This window comes from Dasypus novemcinctus, chromosome 1 (assembly GCF_030445035.2).
Source record: "Dasypus novemcinctus isolate mDasNov1 chromosome 1, mDasNov1.1.hap2, whole genome shotgun sequence".
NCBI lineage: Eukaryota > Metazoa > Chordata > Mammalia > Cingulata > Dasypodidae > Dasypus > Dasypus novemcinctus.
Genome location: NC_080673.1, coordinates 165927200 through 165942567, shown reverse-complemented (window position 1 = coordinate 165942567; position 15368 = coordinate 165927200). Strand labels below are relative to the sequence as shown.

Sequence of the window (15368 nt, the reverse complement as noted above, 5' to 3'; positions counted from 1 at the left end):
AAGCAGGAAAGGGGAGCCGATGACCCGGACCTAGAACACGGGAGCCTAAGAGAGCATCTGTGTGGATTTCCCCAAACCTACCTGTTTTTCTCCCTTCTTCCTCTTTTATGACCAGCATGGAAAAGCAGAGTGACAGTTTGACTATTATAACTTTCTCAGTGTGACTCAAAATCCTAATCAGGAAGCGGTTCTCAACTCTCCCTCTCCCTCAATCAATGCTTCATTGTTTATGTTCTTGGGGAAGTCTTAGGTGGAGATTTTATAATCCATACCAGATTTTTGGACTCATTTTAAAGGAACCAAAGCCCTTTTTCTTCCTGACATTTCAAAGTCCAATTGAACCCAATAGCTTCCAAGCATTCTGTCACTTGACCAGTTGTGTGACCCTGGACAAATTTCTAAACCTTGAACATGAACGTGGATCTGTCCATAATGGAGAGAAGCAGCAACAGGACTGTGGCCCTTAGTACGTGTCCAGCCAAATCTACCTCCCAGCATCATGTAAGCTGTTTTTGTAGGCTTGGCCAATGTTTTTTCAGATGCGTTTCCCCCACATGTGTTCCATCGTGAACCTTTTCATCTTCCATTGTATGGGCTCTCACATCCTCTCCCTTCGTAAGAGTGAAGATTGAGGCTAATCCTAGCCTTCTAAAGCTCCTGGCTTCTCTTGCAGGTAAGGTACTGTGCCTATATCCCAGTCAGATGTCGGTTGTGGGATGCTGGCCAACAATGGCAGAAAAGGAATTTTCTGGAAGGTGGCTCACAGAATTGGTAAAAAGGCAGAATTGAGCTGAGAAATCAGGAGGCTCGGTGACAGATACTGCGGTCACCCCTTGGGCTGAAGTGTGGTTTGCTGGCCTGGCGGGGGAGCAGCCGCGGCAGGCCAAGCCGCTGCCCCCATAATAGGGTGGCTGGTCGGACTCACCGCCACCCCTGAAGGAAGCTCGGCATGGGCGCAGAGTGCCCTCGGGTCTCCCCTTCTCGGCAGCCATGCTTCCATGGCCGCCCCTCCTCCTGGATGGCGCCACACGATGCCTGTGGGGTGGCACCCTTCTTCTTCTTTCTCAATGCGCAGGCGCAGGGCGGAAAATTCCAGTCTGCCCTTTTCCCCTCCCCCGACAGCAGCAACAGCCAGGCGTGGGCGTAAAAATCCAGCCCGCCCTTTTCCCTTCCCCCGACAGCAGCAACAGCCAGGCGTGGGCGGGAAACTCAAGTCTGCCCTCCACCCCAGCAACAGCAGCCACCAATCCCTAAACCCTGCCCCTTCCCCCAGCAACAGCGACAGCCAATCCCTAACCACCACCCCTCCCCCGTCCAGTACCGCCCACTGACCTTTCGCCGGCAACCAATCAGAACAGGGCGTGGCTTCGACCAATCAGCCTTCCCCAGCCCCTATAAAACTGTTGCCTCTCCCTCAATAAAGTGGACTTGCGTGTTTACCTTGTCTCCGCGGTAGTTCTTCTGCCGTGCGCCCTCCAGTCCTGAGAGCCCCCGACAAGGGCCTGGCCTCCCTTGTCCCCAGTTCGTCGCCTGCTTCTCCGGGCGACCCCGTCAGCCAAACCGCGCAACCCCTTGTGAGACCGATCCCTCGTCTGCTGCCGGACCGACCCCTCGTCCCAGGTGGGACCGACCCCTCGTCCCAAGCGGGACCGACCCTTCGTCCAGAGCTGGACCGACCCCTCGTCCGCAGCCAGACCCCACCTCTACCGACCGAGCAAGCCGCCGCAAGATACAAGGCAACCAGGAGGCCACCACCTCCGCCACCTCTGGCCACCAGCCCTGGACACTGACTGAAGTGCTAGACCACTTCAGTCATCATCACGGGTACATGTCACAACTATATTGTGTTGCACAGTTCAGACTCCTGGGCAGAGGAGGCCTAGAACCTGTATGTTCTCTTTGGTAGCTGGGGACAGGAAGAACAAGGATTTCCATGTTTTACTTGTGTACTATGTATGGTTCATTAACAATGAGAAGATGCAGCATAGTTACAATGGCTGGAATAGCCTCTGGTTAACTCTTGAGAACCTGGTGCCAGAAGTTTCTGACACAACACAGGAGATTGCTCAAAATTAAGAAGGGGGTTAGATGTGGGACAGCAAGGGAAAAAAAAGTTTACTAAAGTGCCTAAAACTTGGATAGTGTCATGAACTGAGTTTTTCAGCCAAGCCCTTTGCTCTGCCCTCCTGCAGTTTCTCTCCTGGGAGGTCAGGTCTGCCTAAGTCCTATCATGCTTCAGTACCTAAGCAGGTACATTCACTCCTTCTGGTGCCTGGAGCCTTGCCATCCATTGCTCAACTCCAACCTCCTGTGTCAACATTGGCCTCCATCCCCAAGGCCTCCTAGCTGCAGTTCCTGGAACCAAGTTTCCTTTTTATGAAGCTGCACATTGCCAGCTAAACCAACCATAGATGTTGGGACTTAGAGAGAAATTACCTTTTATTGAAATTTTCCTTCTCGGTGCTTCCCGCTGAGCGTCTTCTCTAAAATCCCTGGATTTAGAAAGAGCACTCGGTTGAATGGGAGACCCAGACTTGTTTACTGTGGACATAGGCAAGTAATCTGACTTTATAAACTTCAATTTCCTTATCTGAAAAAATCAGAGGGTGGCAACTGTTAAGATTTCTTGAGTTGCTGAATCAAGGTGAAGTGATTCTAACTTGTGTGACCTTTTTTTTTTTCCTCAGCTCTTCTTCAGGGATCATTGGTTTCTCTCTGGATCTTCTGTTTCCAATTCTTCCCACATTATTTCTAACCCTTTTGTACATTTTAACATGCCAGTTACAAAGCCATAGTACAAATGGGAATTTTCCATTCTTCCCTCGAACTGGAGTCCTCCCACTTTTGCCCCAAGTCACTCAGCCTGAGAATTCTGACTTTTCTGGGGTCACAAGAGAAATCAGAGGGGCTGAGCTCAGCATTTGATCCTCATCCTTTAGAGTGGGAGTCAAATATTCTTGTCATTTTCTTGGTAAAAACCCAGATGATCCTGGTTACATTATGTCCATTTTTGCAAATTTAGAGTTGTATTTTTGCTCCTTGCTTCTACCAGGAAGAGGGAAAAAAGCCAGACAAAGTGATCTTTTGTTTAATTTACATACCAGAGGTTCCTCTTGCAGGTTTTTCCACTTTACCTTCGTATATTGTTTCTTTCGGGTTTTCATTAAAAATAATAGCAGTTATAATTACAGTTGCTATTTACTGACAGTTTGCCACATAGCAGGCCCTGTGCTAGGTCCTGAATTGTGTTATCTCACGGAATTGTCTCAATAAACATAGGTGAGTACTGATGCCCACCTTCCACAGATGAGGAAGCCGAGGCTTAGAGAAGTTGAGTAACATTTTCCTCAAGAGCCCCATCTAGCAAGGCCCAAAGAGTAAACAAGCAGCCGCTCTGGTGGGCAGATGCACAGTTCCCTTGGCCTTCACCGCTCCCCATCTCCAGGGCTACAGGAATCCTGGCTGCCTTTTCTAAGTTTCTTCTTCCCAGAAGCCTCCACGTCTCCTGAAGTTCTCTGAGCTACATTGTCCTTTCTGGGAAAGATTTCATTTGTAGAACCAAGGACTTCTTGGCCCCAGAATGTTGTCACTCTCACAGAGGTGACTATCCAGAGTATGGCACCATAGGAAAGTAAGTTCATAAGATGTTTTGACCACACACCTGGACTCAGAAAAGATGGCTCTACGTCATCTTTGGACCTTTTCAGGGTTTCCTAACAGAAGTGTGATCCAGAAGAGTCACAGAGGCCATTTAGTTTGTCCCATCCTCTTTGCATGATTCCCCTTCCTTACTCTAATTTCCAGGTACAGTTATACAACCAGCCTCTCTCAAACTGCTTGAAAACATTTTTCATTGCAGTTCAAACCAAGTTTTCCATGTCCTACCCTCTCAAAATGAGGAACAATTAAATATTACCTTCAAAATATTAATGTTCTCCTTACCTGTCCATATCCCATAGAAATTTTTAAAAAAGCAAATGCTTTGGGGAGTTCTCTTGTTCTTAAGGAAACACAAAAACTATTGTAATGGAAGTATTTCACAGGATTAATGTGCTTTTCTTTTTTGTTTTCCAGTGACATGACATTCTCCCTGATGCCTAGAGGAATTCTTTTATGTGGGGCAAAAGAGGGTGATTAGAATGGTTTTTTGGAAACAGATGTAGTTCAAGTGGTTAAGTGTATGAGACCCCAGGTTTGATTCCTGATATCTCCTAAAACAAAACAAACAAATGCAAAAACCAACTCTCTTTGGGGAGTGGTGTAGCTCAGTGATTGAGCACCTGCTTCCCATGTATGAGTGCTTGGATTCAATCCCTGGTACTTCCTAAAAAAAAAAAGGGGGGGGGGGGGTTTGAAGGAATTAAAAAAAAAAGAAATAGTTAATTTTAAGTTTTTGGAATTCAAAATAGGATTTCACTGCAAGACAATAACTTTAATGCTAGGTTTTGGTCGAGAGAAAGGATATTTCTAAATAACATTTGCTACCAGTTGGTCCAAATCATAGTATTTCTGCCATGGGTCAGAGACAAAAGCCTTGTTTATGATTTAGGTTTAGACAGGAGTCTGGAGTCAGGAATAAAGTAGCTGTGAAACAGAGCAAGTGGACAAGTTAAGTGCCTCTTATCCTGGGGAGCATTAATGGTGGCAGAGTTAGGAGGGGAAGTGGTGAGATGTGTGCTGTGATATCCCTTTGAAAGATAGGTTTGGGAAACAGATGTGGCTCAAGAGATTGAGCTCCCGTCTACCATCTGGGAGGTCCAGGGTTCAATTCCCAGGGTCTCCTGTTAAGGCAAGCTGGTGCGAGTGGAGAGCTGGAGCAGCAAGATGACACAACAAAAGAGACACAGAGGAGAGACAAAAAGACACAGCAGACCAGAGAGCTGAGGTAGTGCAAAGGATTGAGCTCCTCTCTCCCACTCCAGAAGGCCCCAGGATTGGTTCCCAGTGCTGCCTAAAAAGAAGACAAGCAGACACAGAAGAAAGCACAGTGAATGGACACAGAGAGCAGACAACAAGGGGGGTGAGGAGAAATAAATAAATCTTTAAAAAAAAATAAAAGAAAGAAAGATAGGTTTGATAAGCAGAGGGACTTCTTCAATGGGGAACTCCCTGTTCAGGACTCTGGGAGGAGAGTTCAGTTAGCAGGTTCTCCTCTGGGGCAGGACATAGGGAGAGAGTAGGCAGTCCAACATGGTTAAAAAGGCAGGGCGCCCTGCCCGGAAGAGGGAGGGCCTACTTCACACCTCCCAGCCTCCCTTCACTCCCACTTGAGAACCAGGAACCTGCCTTGATGTCCACCGCACCAGGGTGGCAGATGGAGGAAGGGGCAGAGCCCTGCGGAGCTTTAGCTGCAGAGGGAGCTGAGATGAAGTGAGGAGCCAGGGGCAGGCAAGAGGGAGCTTAGATCAGGAGCTATGGCAGTTGCAGACATCAACAGTGGTTATCTGCTAAAGCCCCAGGGACAAGCACTTACTGCACAAAGCCAAAAGGCTTTCTTCCTCCAAAGATGCCTGGTCATAGTTCCAGGTACCCTGTTAGGGAGGAATGGGGGAGGAGCCAGCAGAAACCAGAGAGTCTGAGCAGTACCCAAAGGGGCCAATTTAATTATTGAATTGGACTAAGGTTATGGTGGTTTGAAGCTATATGTGCCCCAGAAAAACATGTTCTTAAATCTAATTCAGGGAAATGGACGTGGCTCAGGTGACTGGGCTCCCACCTACCACATGGTTGCTAGATCGGATGCTGGTGCCTCCTAAGGAAGACAGTGAGCTGGTACAACAGGCAGGAGCAGCAAGCTGACACAACAAGGGACACAAGAAGGAAAAACATAATGAGAGACCCAACAAAGCAGGGAGCAGAGGTTTCCGATGCCTCCAAAGGAGACAGCAAGCTGACAGACAGGCACGACAAGCTGATGCAACAGAAACATGGGGAGGACAAACACAATGAGAGACACAAAAAAGCAGGGAGTAGAGGTGGCTCAAGCAATTAGGCACCTCCCTCCCACATCGGAAGTCCCGGGTTTGGCTTCCGATGCCTCCTACAAGAAACAAGGAAGATGAACAGACACAGCAGTGCAAACAACAAGGGCGGGAGGGGAGAAATAAATAAAAATAAAACAAATCTTTTTTTAAAAATTGAATTCATTCCTGTGGGTGTAAATTCATTATAAGTAGGATCTTTTGATGAGACTACTTCAGTTAAAGTGTGACCCACCTCATTCAGGATGGGACATAATCCTATTCGTGGAGTCCTTTCTAAATGGAATGAATACAGAGAGAGCCACAGAAGCAAGAAGCTGAAATCAATGAAACCCAGAAGAGAAGGGAGAGACCAGCAGATGCTGCCATGCGCCCTGTCATGTGGCACAGGAACCAAGGATCTCTGGCAGCCTGTCTTTGAGAAGAAAGCATCACCTTGATGTGCCTAGATTTGAACATTTTCACAGCTTCAAACTGTAAGCTAATAAATTCTCATTGTTTAAGCCAACACATTTCATGGTATTTGCTTTAAGCAGCTAGGAAACTAAAACAAACTTTTAAGCAATATTGGGTATTTAGGAATATTTCTCCTTTTTACCTAGAACAACTAAGACAACACATAAAAAAATATTTTCCTTGTACCACCAAACTGCATGGTGAGCATATTTAAGCTGTCCACCTTATAGAAACCGGACTCTAAAATTTCAGACCCCAGGCATGATTTCTGCTTTTTAACTTTTCTCCTTATTTTACATTCTTGGTTCTAGTTGCTAACCCTTGGATAATTTCCCAACTTTTTTATACCCCTCTGAAATTCTGGAGTACGTTCTCCACTTCCTCTTTCTCCTCCTCAACATTAGCAAGAACAAAAAGAAGCAGAAAGTCTCACCTTTCTTTGGTTTGCTCAGATAATAGAATTGTGCATGTAAGTGCCTCCCATGGTTAAAGAGAGTTGCAGCTGTAGCTTGTTATGCACGCACATTCTAAGGTGCTGGGACATTCTACAGCTCTGCTGCTCCTGAGCTGAGGGCTAGACTGGACAAATGGCCATTATTTAGCATGAAAGTGCAGTACGGTGGGATGGGTCAGTGAGCAGGCTGGTGTTAAAGGAGGGCATGTGGTCTCTTGGGCACTTGCCGCATTCACCCACCTGTGCCCAGGCAGGAGAAGAGTGACAGAGCCACACCAAGATGGTGGCAGCTTGAGGCTGGGTGCCCACTCAAGCTGCACTTCTTTGACTGATGCTTCTTTCACACAGCAGGGGAGGCATGGAATTAGTGGGAAAGTCTGAAAACTGAAACGTGATCATGTAAGTTTATCACTGAACAAGCTGTGGAAGGAAAAACTTCAGGAAGTTTGTCATTTAGCCGAGACCTTCCAGCTGGGAGGGTGACAGGAACCCTGTGACTTGTCATCCAAAGGCCTGGGGTCTTGTGAATTCTTAATGAGAATGCTTCCTTCAAGCTGGAAACTAGCTCCTTAACTGACACCTGGAGATTACTAATGGAAATTAGGGGAGGTCCCAAAAGAAATTAGGCTCTGGGAAAACATGGATTGTAGAAAATGTGCCTTACGTATAACTGTAGGGTTTTTTCTTCTCCCCCTCCTCCTCCTCTTGCTCCCACCCTCACACCCCCCTCTCTTTGTAGATGGAATTTAATCAAGACATTCTGGGAATGAACCAGCCTGGGTTATTCTTTAGTGTCCTGCACCAGAGACGCAGCTCTTTAGAGAAGGCAGCCTTTCGCTTTGCTCGGTGATCAAGGTACTCTTATCCCATTATGTGCTTGAGGTAAGGACATTAGAAAAACTAGAAATATTGGACAGGTCTAAAAGCGTTAGTAGGGTTCCACCTGTCTTCAGGAAATCCCTCCATCACTTCTAAGCAGGGGACCCAACCCTGACTTCATCCAATCATCCCTCTCTTACTCATATAATCTCATTTGGAAAGAAAATCCTTTGCGCCACTCAACCAGAGTCCACACAGGAATTTTCTTTTGAAAGTGGAGATCAGCCATGTTCCCTCTGCACATTCTGAGGACTGAATCCCGGGAGATGGTGCTGGAACCACGAGCAAAAACTGGCATATCTGTCATGACCTTAGTTGAAGGTCACATTTATCCTCCCCTCCAGGCAACTTTTTGAGGATGGCTGTTTTCCACACACCAGGTTGTGCCTGTCCCTCTTCTAGTTCTGAGGTTAGAAAAACACCCTGGTTTTCTCCTTGTCCTACAGCCTTGGAGCTTGGCTCAAGGAGAAGTAGACAAGCCCTTCAGCTGTCAGAGGTTTTCACCATCTGAGCGTTGTTACAGGAATGCTCTAATCTCTTGCCTTAGAGAAATCTCGTTTGTCACGGGAATAATAGCATGCTAGAGTCAGAAGATGCCTCCAAGATCTTCTGGCCCACAGTTATACAGATGAGGAAACTAAGCCCCAGTGGATGGAAGGCCTTGCCCAAAGTCACCCAGACTGTTATAATAAAAGTGGTGGCTCCAATATATTGAGTACCTACTGGGCAAAGCATTTTACCTGCATTATGTGTCCCCACAGCAACCTTGCAAGGAAGGTACCATTCTCACTGATTTACAGAAAGGAAATGGAAGCCCAGAGAAGTTAGCTGACTTGCCCAGGAGCCCCCAACAAACCACAAAGCCAGACCTCCCAACACATTCCCTGCCACCATGCTCTAAATTAAGACCCTATTTTGGGGGCACTGTCAGAATGCTGGATTTTTCATATCTAAAACTTGATTGGCAGGTTGCAATTGCTGTTTCATACGTGACGGATACACTAGGGGAAAAACCACCTGGCCTCCCCAAGGCGAAACGATTATACCCCTCAGCTCATCTTTCCACAGGCCTCTCCAAAGAGGCTGCGAAATGTTGCCAAACGAGTTGAAGTTGGTTTAGGTGCCAGCCACTGGGCACTGGCATCCTGCTTAACTGTGTGTAGCCCTGGAGCTTTTAGTTGAGGGCATAGAAACGCAAAGAGGCTGTTAGCTTTCTCACGGGGTGGCATGACAGGAGAGGCTCCATGCAGCTCTGGGAGCTGGAGCCGAACCCTCTGTGTCCCTTCTCGTTCCTTCTGTCTCATTGCTGCTTGGCCTTCCTTCCTTCCTTCAGGTCCTAACAGCTCCCTGCCTGGCCCTACTCCATGCCAGAACTTTGTCCCAGTCCTCCCTCTCTCTGCCCCATAAAGTCATACCTATCCTATGTGCCATTCCTCTGGGAACTGGCTCTTTGCTCTCTAGGCTGATTGATAAGCTGATCCATGTGATGTGATCACAGGAAACCCTTGTTCCCTTTAGATAACACATTTAATTTCTAAAGGGCAGAACTATCAAGTTTCTGGAAAGTCTTTCAGGGACATATTTGGGGATCCAGAAGGGCCTTACAGAAGAGCCTACAATCAGTGTCTGACTCCTGATTTCCTAGGGTAGCCAAGAGCTTGGTATTCTGCTTCACCTCCTCCCAAACCTTAGGGCAAGGTTTCCAATGCTCTGCCCATGCAAAGTGTATAATAAGTGAAGCTTATTTGCATCTGTCTCCTCACAGCTGTGGGAATTTATGACTCCCAAGTGTACCCAGGGTTAGCCTGTCTTTCCCTGTGCATAGAAAAATTGCAGCTATGCTTAAAATTATGGCAAAATAATATTAAACTAGCATGTGAACACCTATTATGAATCAGACTCTATGAATTTATTTTCAATCCTTACAACAACCATGGAGAGATTATATTAACATGCCATTTTATTGATGAGAAAACTGAGATTAAGCGGCTTTCCCAAATTCTCACAGGAAGTCAGTCATCCCATCACCCATCACTTTCTTTTATGCCAGGATGTATGTCCCTTTAGGTCAAAGTGTGCCTCTTGTCCAGTATTGTGTTGAAACTGCATTGTGATGGCTCAAGAAAGCTGATTGTTTATTTTCAGGAATTTTGCAAGACGGTTGTTAAATGCAGCTGTTATTAAAAATCAAATTATATAGAGGGCCAGCAAGATGGTGGCAGAGTAAAGAGCTCCTGGAGTCAGCTCCTGCTATAGGGCAGTTAGTAAATACCCAGAGCTATCTGGAGCTAGTTGAAGCACCTGCTTGGGAGCTCGAGGAGACCAGAAGGGCATCCTGGCACATCCTTAAAGGAATGGAAGGAGGACACTGCCCATCTGCAGAGAAGATTCCTAAGTAGAGCACTCCACACCATGGAGGCCAGTGCCCATCCTCCACTGGAGGCAGAAGCCACGTCAGGAGGTGTTCTGCTGCAGGAATTGAAAGCTCCACTTCCCAAAAAAGGAGGAGGAAGAGATGGGCACCAGCTTCATCTACTGATGAGTAAATTCAGTGGGCCAAAGTATAATCCTGAGAAGAGCTAAAATTTGAGCATGTCCAAGTCAGAAAGAGGCTAGTAGCCACTATCTTTTCTCTGCGCTTGGCATGAGGGGAAACAGGGCAGACTGAAAATCACAGTGCTGGTGGGGACTGGCTTCTTTCCATTCAGATCAGATTGTAGCTCTAGCCTAAGCCCCAGTGTCACCTCCAGCAGAGAGGAAGCTGAAGGGACTGGCACCAGTTTCTCTGGGAAATTTCCTGCCAAGCCATGGAGGCCAGTGATTATCCTACTTTGGCAGTGCAAGCTGTCCCAGGAGCTGTTCTGTGGCTGGAATTGGAAGCTCCATTTCCAAAAAATAGGGGAGAAGGAGATGGTTGGCTGTCGATTTTGGCTACTGATTAGTAGACTTGGCTGGCTAAAGTATAACCCTAGGAACAGCTGGGGTGAGAGTCTGTCCAAGTTGGAAAGAGGCCGGTAGCTGCCATTTTGACTCCTGCCCCAGCATAAGCAGAAGCTGGGCTGACCAAAAATCACAGTGATGGTATCAACCGGTTTCTTTCATCCAGATCAGCCTGCAGCCCTAGCCTAGGCTTCAGCCCCACCTCTGGCAGGGAGGAGGCTGGCAGGCCCTGCACCAGCCTATCCAAGTAACTGCAGGTACATTTGGCTGGCACAGACTGAACAACCGAAGTCTACCAGGGCAACTGTGGTCATCTAGGATCCGCACTGCATAGATTGCTGCCCACACTTGCAGCTCCATCCCTGCCCCAGGCCGGGGAGAAAGGGGCATGAGGTTTCATCAGTCTCTCTGGGTAACTACAGTCTAGGCCTGCATGACCTGGGCTATTCCACACAGCTGTGACTCTGTCGCTACCTCTGGGAAAGCAGAAAGTTGGGAGAGGCTTCATCGGTCCCTGAGACAATGAGGGCAGCTTGAGCCTCCACGCCTTATAGGACCAATTACATCCTTGGCTCCTACTGCACAACCAGCAAGGGAGAAAGGCAAGGAAGCCCTAAACTAAAGAGAAAAACTGCACCCAGAATAAATACTCTAGTAAGCCAGATGCCAAGACAACCAACCAAAAATTAAAATCCACACCAAGAAACAGGAAGATATGCCCCAGTTAAACAAGATAAGCCTCCAGATGACTTAAAGGAGTTGAGACAACTAATCATAGATGCTCAAACAAATCTTAATAAATTCAATGAGATGGCTAAAGAGATTAAGGATATTAAGAAGACATTGGATGAGCACAAAGAAGAACTTGAAAGCATACATAGAAAAATAGCAGAACTTATGGAAATGAATTGCACAATAAATGAAAATTAAAAAATATTGGAATCATATAATAGTAGATTTGAGGAGGCAGAAGAAAAGATTGGTGAGCTTGAAGAAATGGCCTCTGGAAGTGAACATACAAAAGAACAGATGAAGAAGAGTATTGGAAAAATTGAGCAAGGTCTCAGGGAACTAAATGACAGCAAAAGGCATGCAAACATACAAGGGAAAAAGGGCAGAAGGAGTATTTGAAGAAATAATGGTAGAAAATTTCCCAACCCTATTGAAGGACATAGATATCCATGTCCAAGGAGCACAACATAATCCTATCTGAAAAAATCCAAATAGACCAACTCTGAGACACATATTAATCAGAATGTCAAATGCCAAAGACAAAAAGAAAATTCTGAGAACAGCAAGAGAAAAGCAATGCATATCATATAAGGGATACCCAATAAGATTAAGTGCTAATTTCTTACCAGAAACCATGGAGGCAAGAAGACAGTGGTCAGATATATGTTAAGATACTACAAGAGAAAAACATCCAGCCAAGAATCTTATATCCAGCAAGACTGTCTTTCAAAAATGAGGGCAAGATTAGAATATTCACAGATAAACAGAAATTGAGAGAATTTCTAAGCAAGAGACCAGATTTTCAGGAACTACTAAAGGGTGTGCTAGAGCCTGAAAAGAAAAGACAGGAGAGAGAGGCCTGCAAGAGAGTCTAGAAATGAAGATTGTATCAATAAAAGTAACTAAATGTGTCAACAGAGTGGTGAAAATAAAATATGACAGATAAAACTCTAAAAGTCAGGAATAAACTTAACCAATGATATAAAGCACTTGTATTCAGAAAACTGCAACCCAATGTTAAAAGAAATCAAAAAAGTCCTAAATAACTGGAAGAATATTCCATGCTCATGGATTAGAAAGCTAAATATTGTTAAGATGTCAATTCTACTCAAACTGATATACAGATTCAATGCAATCCCAAGAAAAATTCCACCAGCATTTAAAAAAAATTGAAAACACGATTATCAAATTTATTTGGAAGGGTAAGGGATCCTGAATAGCCAGAAACATCATAAAAAGGAAAAGCAAACCCTCATCTCCAGACTTTAAATCATATTACCTAGCTATAGTGGTAAAAACAGCATGGTACTGGCATAAAGACGGACACATAGACCTATGGAACCAAATTGATGGTTCAGAAACAGACCCTCTTATGTATGATCAAGTGATTTTTGACTAGCCTGTCAAACCCACACAGCTCGGGTAGACAGTCCACTCAACATATGGTACTGAAAGAACTGGATATCCATAGCCAAAAGAAGGAAAGAGGACCCCTACCTCATACCTTATCCAAAAATTAACTCAAAGTGGATCAAAAGCCTAAAAATAAAAGCAAGAACCATAAAACTTCTAGATGAAATTGTGGGAAAATATCTTCAAGACCTGGTGGTAGGTGGTGGATACTTAAAGGAGATAAGAGGAGGATAGAGATGGACTACTGATGTTTAATGTATGTAGAAGTTTTAAATAGCTTTACTGTAAAAGTGTGGAAAGGTATAGAGTGGATTGTAATGAATAGTGAGTAACAGCTCGTTTATAAATGGAGATGTGCCTGAAAATGGTAGTCTAAGTATGTAAATGCCAATTGACAGAATGCTAGAGAATAATCTAGGAACTGAAAGCACAGTAAACCAAGAGGTGGATGAGAATTGTGGCTGATGGTACAGATGCAAGATTGTCCTTTGTGAGCTAGAACAAATGTACATCACTACTATAGGGTGTTGGGAATGTGGAGAAGCATGGGAAAAATACAACTGGCATGACCTATGGACTGTGGTTAGCAGTAATAATATTCTTGCATCTATGTCAAAGATGTACTATGTTGATAATGAGGCAGTATGGAAAATGTGAGCCAAATGTACACTATGGACATGGTAACAAACAGATGATATTATCTTATCTGTAACAAATGTTCCATCACAGTATGTTGTGTTGGTAGAGGGTGTTGTCTGGGAATTCTGCACATGTGCATGATTGTTTTATAAATTACAACTTCTGTCATAAAAAATATATTTAAAAATAATAGGGTGAGTTGGGAATAAAAAACACCAAATGTAAGATAAGAACTATAATTAATAGTAAGATTTTGACAATATTCTTTCACAATTTGTAACAAATGTCTTATGATAATGTAAGGTGTTGGTGGAGGGTTGGTTTACAGGACCCTGTATGATGTTATGCATGTTTGCTTTGTAAGTTCTCAACTTTTACTACACACTTAATTGTTTATATGTGTTCAAATAAAAATGATATAAAGATAATAATAATAGGATGGGTTGGGGGAAAAATACTTTGGTTACTAGCAATATTTTGACAATGTTCTTTAATCATTAGTTTAAAAATTTAACAACAATGAAAGGTATTGGTGGTAGGGTGAATTATGAGAGTCCTGTATGATGTTATACATGTTTGTTTTATAAGTTCACAACTGCTACTACACACTTATTGTTTATGTATATGTATGAGTGATATACTTAAAGAAATTAATTTTTTTAAAAATCAAATTATATGAACTTACAATTAAAGTATATTAAAACAAAGGTAATAAATACTCAAAACTCACCAGTATTATCTATCCTCTTGAGGTTATTAACGTCTATCATATCTGTTAGATGAAAGTACTTTATCATGCTCTGCTACTGCACATTTCTTCCCAACCCTGCATTCAGTGATGGCACATTGGTAGCTTGAATCAGCCATGGAGGAGTATTCACAACACAGAAACTGGCAAAAATGCTACAAATCAGGGCTTTTTTCTTTCTGGAGAGTTAATTATTAAACATTTACTAGCAAACCATAGCTCTAGCCCATTACCTCCTCATCACAGACACAGAACCTTTAAATCTTGGGGCTAAAAGAACTGCAGAAAAAATCTAAATGAGTCATCTCCAGATTTAAAATAAGATAAAATATTTAGGAATAAATGTAATAAGGACATGCAGGACTTGTACACTGAAAACAGCAAAGCATTGCTGAAAGAAATTAAAGAAGACCTAATAAATGAAATGGCACCCTGTGTTCATAGATTCAAAGAATAAATGTTGTTTAGATGGCCATACTCCGTAACACTATGTACAGATTCAATGCAATTCCTATCAAAATCTCAAAGGTCTTTCCCCAAGATGGTGTGGTACAGGCATGAGGATAGACATATAGCTCACTGGACTACAACTGAGAGTCCAGAAATAAACTAATACATCTACAAGGGTGCTGATGACTGTTCAGTATGGAAACAGTAGTCTTTTAACAAATGGTGCTGAGACAACTATAAAACCACATGCAAAGAATGAAGGTAGATCTTTCCTTCACACTGTAAACAAAATTGTATTCGAAATGGATGGAAGACCTAATGTAAATCTCTTAAGAAGAAAATATAAAGGAAAATCTCCATGACCTTGGATTTTACAAAGGTTCTTAGATATGACTACAAAAGCACAAGGAACAAAATAGATAAATTGAACTCTATCAAAATTAAAAAGTTTGTGCATCAAAGGTCACTATCAAGAAAGTGAAAAGACAACTCATAGAATGGAAGAAAATATTTGTAAATCATGTATTTGATAAGGGACTAGTATCTAGAATACATATATATCAACAACAAAAAAGACAAACAATCCAACTGAAAAATGAACAAAGGACTTGAATAGACATTTCTCTAAAGAATATATACAAATGGACAATAAACACATGATAAGATTCTCAACATC

General features: G+C 43.8%; 1 long non-coding RNA gene across 1 annotated transcript; it reads left to right on the top strand.

The window, feature by feature from the left end:
• Positions 1-1993: 1993 nt before the first annotated feature.
• LOC139439507 (uncharacterized) lies at positions 1994-6483 on the top strand. The gene is made up of 3 exons (XR_011649430.1): positions 1994-2553; positions 4075-5020; positions 5682-6483. It is a non-coding gene; the product is annotated as an uncharacterized lncRNA (long non-coding RNA).
• The last annotated feature ends 8885 nt before the right edge of the window (positions 6484-15368 follow it).